Here is a 7,451-nt window from a genome sequence, read left to right on the forward strand (position 1 = left end):
ACTTATGTATACTATATTGTGATACATATTCCTGACTTCTTCTTTTCCAATTTGCATCCCCTGGATCTCCTTTTGTTGCCTTTTTGCACTAGCTAGAACTTCTAGTACTATATTGAATAGATAAGGAGAGGGTGGGTAGCCTTGTCTTGTTTCTGATTTTAGTGGGATTGCTTCAAGTTTCTCTCCATTCAATTTGGCTGTTGGTTGCCGTATATTGCTTTTATTATGTCTAGGTAAGGGCATTGAATTTCTGATCTTTCTAATACTATTTTTTTGTTAAAATAAACCAAAAGGAATTTATTTACAAAATGTCTTATTTCAACAACAGTTACAGCCAAGAAACAAGGTATCAAGCAATAATGAACGAAGAGACTCCACTAATCATGTTTAAGCTATTATGCCCAGAGTAGCTTCTCTTGCCAGCTAGAAAGATGTCCATCTGAGTCCTCCACTTGCACAAGGGCATCATTTCACCAATGGAGGCTGTGTGAGCAGCATAGACATGTGTGGGTTCAGCTGAGTCACAGGCTTCTTGGCTTTTTCTCCTCCCTTGTTTAGTTTTCTACTTTTCTCCTCTGTTGACTTCTTCCTCTTTTTCTCCTCCACTATCAGCTCCTTTCTCAGCTTCCTCTTCTTCTTCTCTCAGCTCCTTCCTTTTCTTCTTTGTTCTGAACACTGATGAAAACTGCTTTGTTATAGCCTTCCCGGTTCTGAGCAATTTCAATGGCAAAAAATTGAATCCTGGGTGCAAAGACAGTGTTCTCTTCAGTGTAGCCCTGAGAACAATCCAGTCACAGCCAAGTACCATAGTTGTAATCTATGATCCTTTCAAATTTTAAGCAGAATGGCCTCCACTTCTCTATAGCTGATTCAGATTTGAGTTCTTCTAGGTCCAATACATCTACCCTGAGTGTCTCAAAAATTTCACGGAACTCAGAGTAGATTTGGTCATCTACTTTGGTGAGTTTCAGAAACTGTGAGTCAACTGATGAAGTCAGTTTATAATAGACTTCAGCATGCTACATTGCTCGAATGGCCTAAGCCATTTCAGTATCAGGGTCATTGCCATATGACTTGGGAGGGTAAGAAAGAGCATGGGCGATGGACAACGCTTCCCCAGAAACTGGCTCTTCGCTTTCACTGGCAGCATCCACGTTGCCGCTCTCTCTAATACTTTTAACATGAAGGGGTGTTGAATTTTCCAGCATCCAATGAGATGATCAAGTGAGTTTTTCTTTGAGTTTGTTTACATAGTGGATTATGTTAATAGGTTTTCAGGTATTGAACCATCCCTGAATTGCTGTGATGAAGCCTACTTGATCATGGGGAATGACCTTTTTGATGTATTCTTGGATTCAGTTTTTGAGAATTTTATTGAGTATTTTTACATCGATATTCATAAGTGAAATTGGTTTCAAGATTTTTTTTTCTTTGTTGGATCTTTGTGTGGTTTGGGTATCAAAGTAACTGTGGCTTCATAGAATGAATTAGGTAGTGTTCCTTCTGTTTCTATTTTATAGAATGAGGAGTATTGGTATTAGCTGTTCTTTGAAGGTCTGGTAGAATTCTGCACTAAAATCAGTTGGCCCTGAACTTTTTTTGGGTTGGGAGGATTTTAGTGCTTGCTTCTATTTCCTTAGGGGTTATGAGACTGTTTATGTAGTTTACCTGCTCTTGACTTTACTTTGGGGTGTGGTATCCGTCTAGACAGTCACCCATTTCATTTAGATTTTCCAGTTTTGTTGAGTATGGGCTTTTGTAGTATGATCTGGTGATTTTTTGAATTTCCTCAGTTTGTGTTGTTATGTCTCCCTTTTCATTTCTGATTTTGTTAATTTGGATATTGTCTCTGTGTCCTTTAGTTAGTTTGGCTAAGGATTTATGTCTTAGTCAGGGTTTCTATTCCTGCACAAAACACCATGACCAAGAAGCAAGTTGGAGAGGAAAGGTTTTATTCAACTTACACTTCCACATTGCCGTTCATCACCAAAGGAAGTCAGGACTGGAACTCAAGCAGGTCAGGAAGCAGGAGCTGATGCAGAGGCCATGGAGGGATGTTACTTACTGGCTTGCTTTCCCTGGCTTGCTCAGCTTGCTCTCTTATAGAACCCAAGATCACCAGCCCAGGGACGGCACCACCCACAATGGGCCCTCTCCCCTTGATCACTAACTGAAAAAATCTCTTACAGCTGGATCTCATGGAGGCATTTCCTCAAGGGAGGCTTCTTTCTCTGTGATAACTCCAGCTTATGTCAAGTTGACACGCAAAACCAGCCAGTACAGTTTATTTATCCCGTTGATTTTCTCAAGGAACCAGCTTTTGGTTTTGTTGATTCTTTGGTCATTCTCTTTGTTTCTCTCTGGTTGACTACTACCCTGAGTTTGATTATTTCCTGATGTCTACTCCTCTTGGGTGTTTTTGCTTCTTTTTGTTCTAGGGCTTTCATTTGTGCTGTTAATTTGCTCATGTGGGATCTTTCCAATTTCTTTACAAGGGCACTTAGTGCTATGAATTTTCCTCTTAGCACTGCTTTCATAAGTTTGGGTATATTGTGTCTAATGTTTTCATTGAATTCTAGAAAGTCTTTAATTTTTCTTTATTTCTTTCCTTTCCAAGTTATCATTGAGTAGAGAGTTGTTTAGTTTCCATGGCTTTGTGGGTTTTCTGTTGTTTTTGTTGTTATTGAATACCAGACTTAGGCGACGGTGATCTGATAGGATGCATGGAATTAGTTTAATCTTCTTGTACCTGTTGAGGCTTGTTTTATGACTGGCTATATTGTCAGTTTTGGAGAAAGTACCGTAGGGTGCTGAGACAGTGTATTCTTTTGTTTTAGGGTGAAATGCTCCGTATATATCTGTTAAATCCATCTGGTTCATAACCACTATCTGTTTCACTGTGTCTCTGTTTAGTTTCTGTTCAATAACCTGCTCATTGGTGAGATTGGGGTGTTGAGGTCTCCCATTATTATTGTGTGAGACTCAATATGTGCTTTGAGCTTTAGTAAAGTTTCTTTTATGAATGTGGGTGCCACTGCATTTGGGGTATAAATGTTCAGGATTGAGACCTCCTCTTGGTGGATTTTTTTATGAGTATGAAGTGTCCTTCCCTGTTTCTTTTGATAACTTTAGTTAAAGTCTATTTTATTGGATATTAGAATGGCTACTACAGCTTGTTTCTTGGAACCATTTACTTGGAAACTTTTTTCTAGTCTTTTAGTCTAAGGCATTGTCTGTCTTTGTCACTGAGGTGTGTTTCTTGTATGCAGCAAAATGATGGATCTTGCTTGCATATCCTGGCTATTAGCCTATGCCATTTATTGGGAAATTGAGTCCATTGATGTTGAGAGACATTAAAGACAGGTGAATTGTTGGTTCCTGTTATTTTTGTTGTTGGAGGTGATATTATGTTTGAGTAATTCTCTTCTTTTGGCTTTGTTCTGAGATGCTTAATATCTTGTCTTTTCTTTGGTATAGGCATCTTCCTTGTGTTGGAGTTTTCCTTCTAGAATCCTCTGTAGGGCTAGATTGGTAGTTAGATGTTGTTTAAATTTGGTTTTGTCCTGGAATATCTTGGTTTCTCCACCTATGATGATTGAGAGTCCTACTGAGCACATGGCAGGCCCTTTCTGGAGCAGAGGACTAGAGCCTTTCTCATGTCTGGCTCCTACAGAGAGCACGGCAGCAGCTCCATGCTATATTGAACTCTGTGCCTTGCCCTGATGCAAATGGATTCTGGTTTGTACCACCCATCATGGGACAGAGGACTTCTTGTTTTTATGATTTGCTTCAGGGAAGAAATGGGAAGGTGGGCAGTCAAAGCCATCTTGCTTCTGAGGCTGCACGGAGGGCTTCTAACCTCCTTTAGCTGGAAGCACCTCGAGTGGCAAACCACGTCGGGGATGCTTTCTGAACACTAAATCTATGACAGCTACAAGTGTTCGCTATCTTGCTCTGCAGTTTTAGTTCCTTGCCTGACAGAGCTGCAAGAAGAAAGCACAAGGCTCTCACCACCCTGAGGGAGGCCACCCTTTGAACAAGAGAACTTCTCCAGCCTCTGAGTCTTCTCCACCCTAGCCATGCAAAGGGCGAGAATAAGGAAGTGGTGTGAGTCATTCAGTGTTACCTCGCCTCAGGAAAGCCCCGTTCCATCCTTCCCCTTGTTCTGGGGTGGCACTTCCTAGCTCTGGGTCACAGGAGCTAAGTTTTCATCTACACCCCCAGAGCTTTTCCGTAGGTAGTGTTTCTTTTTCTTTTCTTTCTTTTTTTTTTTTTAATAAAAGAAATAGAAACAATAGCGTTAAAGACAGACAGGAAAACCCCTTGGCTGAATAAGACAAGACTGGTTCTTCAAACAAGCTGGTTGCTCAGAAATGGTCACGCCATTTCTGTTTTTCTGTGTGTGAGACCTTTACGGTTGTCTTCTAGTTCACTCTCCGTTGCTGTAGTAAACATTACGACCCTTTCACCCCCCCCCCCCAAAAAAAAACCCACTTAAGCAAGGAAAGAGTTAAATTGGCTTATACTTCCGGGTCACAGGTCACGGTTGAAGGAAGTCAGGGCAGGAGCTCAAGCAGGAAGTAAACCATGGAGAAATGCTGCTTATTGGATTGCCTCCTCAGTCAGTTTACATAGTGCAGGTCCACCTGCTGGTGTCACCAAAATGGGTGTCTATATCAATGAGCAATCACAGAAATGCCCTCCCCATTCCATAAGCCAATCTGATGGAGCAAGTTTTCAAATGAGGTTCCCTCCTTTCAGGGGACAATGGGCTATGCAAGTTGACAATAAAACCTGACTGGCACACCAGCCTACTTAGGCATGTGCCTGGGGATCCACAGGGTTTTGTCTCTGTGAGAAAGATACAATTTTTCCCACTTTGATTTTCAGGGACATGTTTCTTACCACCCTCTGAGGGTCTAAGGTTGGTGTGAGGTGTTCTTTTGGTCAACAGAAAGGGCTTCTGGAAGAGATGACACTTGGCATGGTGATTGCTCTGGTGAAGCCAGGTGCTTTAAGGCCCCTGATTGAATCAGCTCTCTCCTAGGGATAAGGACATAGGGAAAGTGTGCAACATGGGGAAGGATCGGTCTCCGGGGTGAACAGGGTGAAGGCGTTCTACTTGATAGTCTATTCTCCTAGCATTTTGACTATATTACCCCACCTCTTTCAAACACCGGTATGTGTTCGTTTTCATTTTAAATATTTATTTATTTATTTACTTAAATTATTTGTGTATACGTCTGTGTGTGACTGTGTGAATGCAGTACCTCTTGGGGCCAGAAGAGGGCAGCAGACCTCCTGGAGCTGGAGTTAGGGCTGTTATGAACCGCTTGACCTGGGTGCTGGGAACCAAACTCAGATCATCTGGAAAAGCAGTCCGTGTCCTCAACCGCAGAAGCTGTGAGTTGTATTGAGAGGTTTTACATGTGATGAGTCACTTGCCTTCCATGTCTTAAGACTGTGTTCCAGCGCTCTGATTGCAATGCATCTACTTAAAACCTCCTTGTGCTTAATCTAATTCATTCAGATTCTTAGAAGTGTAGGTTGGTGCATTGCACCACATTTGGAAAAGTCTGCACCGCTATCTTTTTCAAGATGTTTCGTCCTTTTTTGAGGCAAGGTCTTTTATAATAGTGGAGAATGGCTTCAAACTTACAATACTTACCTACCCCTCAATTCCTGAGTTTCAAAACTATAGGTATGTGACACCATTCTTGGCTTGGCTTATTTCTTGTTGTCATCATCCTAGTCATCGTCGTCGTCGGTGTCGTCGTCATCGTCAAAATTCACCTTCTCGGGTTTAAAACCCCATAAGAAGAACAACAATATCAACAAACCAGACACCCCAGAGCTCCCAGGGACTAAAGCACCATCCTAAGAGAACACAGGGATGGGCCTATGGCTCCATCCGCATATGTAACAGAGGTGGCCTTGTCAGGCACCAGTGGGAGGAGAGTCCTTGGTACTATCAAGGCCTGATGCTCCGGTGTAGGGGAATGTCAGGGAGGGGAGGTGGGAGGAAGTAGACAAGTGGGTGAGGGAGCACCCTCATAGAAGCAGGGGGAGAGGATAGGGAGTCTCTGGAAGGGAAACCAGGAAAGTGGATAACATTTAAAATGCAAATAAAAATGTCCAATAAAAGAGAAAAGAGTCACCTTCTCTTTTCTGGAACTGTCATAAGGTATAGGTTTCTGAGGCCTTCTTGGCTTTCCTATTTTGTTCTTTCTGATGCAGAATAATCTCAATTGAACTATTTTCTAATTCATTGATTCCACTTCTAGTAGTTCAAATATTTAGTAATCCAGTCATCTGACTTAAATTTTTATTTGATTTGTTGTATTTATTTGATTTACTGTATTTTATGAGTATGAGTGTTCTGCCTGATGTATGTATGTAGTGTGTGTGTGTGTGTGTGTGTGTGTGTGTGTGTGTGTGTGTGTGTCCTGAAGAAGTCAGAGGAGGGGCTGGATCCCCTAGAACTGGAGTTCTGGATGGTTGTGAGTCCCCATGTGCATGGGTCAGCTTCCTACTGGTTCCAAGCAGTGACAAGGTCAGGGTCAGATGCCACGTTAGTTACCTGTCACTGGTGCTTGATTGGTTATTTATCTGTTGGAGTCAGGGTCTTGACACTTTGCCTAGCCTGTTCTACACGTGTTTCCACATCAGCATCTGGGCTAGTTGGAACTAGAAGCCCCTGAACCTGGCTTGCCACTGAAGCCATTGATTTTTTTAAAAAAAATTCTGAGTGTGGGACTGTTGGCACAGAAAAAAATAATGTTCCTGAGTTTTTAAAACAAAGACAAGCCCCGAATTTGGAGATTTTCAACAAGTAGCTACAACAAGTAAAATTTTTTCCATTATGCGATTTTGGGGAAGTTTAAAATCTATTCTTTCCTCCCCAGTGGCGGTTGGTCATCTGTTCTCATAGCTGTTTTGATGTTGATTAACCAACTTGACACAAATTAGAATCACCCGGGGAGAAGGAGCCTCACTTGCCAGATTGCCCTATAGACATGTCTGCAGGGCATCTCCTTGGTTGCTAATTGATATAGGAGGATCCTGCCCACTGTGGGCAGCACCATACCTACGTATGTGGTTCTGTGATGCACAAGAAAGGTAGCTAAGAAAACAATAGAAGGAAGCCAATAAGCAAGTGTTCCTCTGTGGACTCTGCTTCAGTTCCTACCTCTAGATTCCTGCCCCAGGCTACTGTCCTAGTTTCCTTGGTGAGGAGCTGTAATCTGTAACTGAAATAAGCCCTTTTCTCATAAAGTTGCTTTTGGTCATTGTTTATCACAGCAACAAAAATAAACAGTTGAGTCAGGGAGTTAGGGGGAGGAGAAGGGTCTGTGTCAAGTAAAAATGCCACGAAGCATTCTTCTTACCAAGAGTCAGTCTTTTTTTTTTTTTTAAATAAAGACACAGACAGTATAGTATTGGAATACTAT

The 7,451-nt window shown here is 41.9% G+C and overlaps 1 pseudogene; it reads right to left on the reverse strand.

Annotated features, from left to right (window-relative positions):
• Positions 1 to 268: 268 nt before the first annotated feature.
• On the reverse strand, positions 269 to 4,152 carry Pbdc1-ps3 (polysaccharide biosynthesis domain containing 1, pseudogene 3; annotated as a pseudogene).
• Between the last annotated feature and the right edge of the window lie 3,299 nt (positions 4,153 to 7,451).

This window comes from Rattus norvegicus, chromosome 11 (genome assembly GCF_036323735.1).
Source record: "Rattus norvegicus strain BN/NHsdMcwi chromosome 11, GRCr8, whole genome shotgun sequence".
In the NCBI taxonomy this organism is placed as follows: domain Eukaryota; kingdom Metazoa; phylum Chordata; class Mammalia; order Rodentia; family Muridae; genus Rattus; species Rattus norvegicus.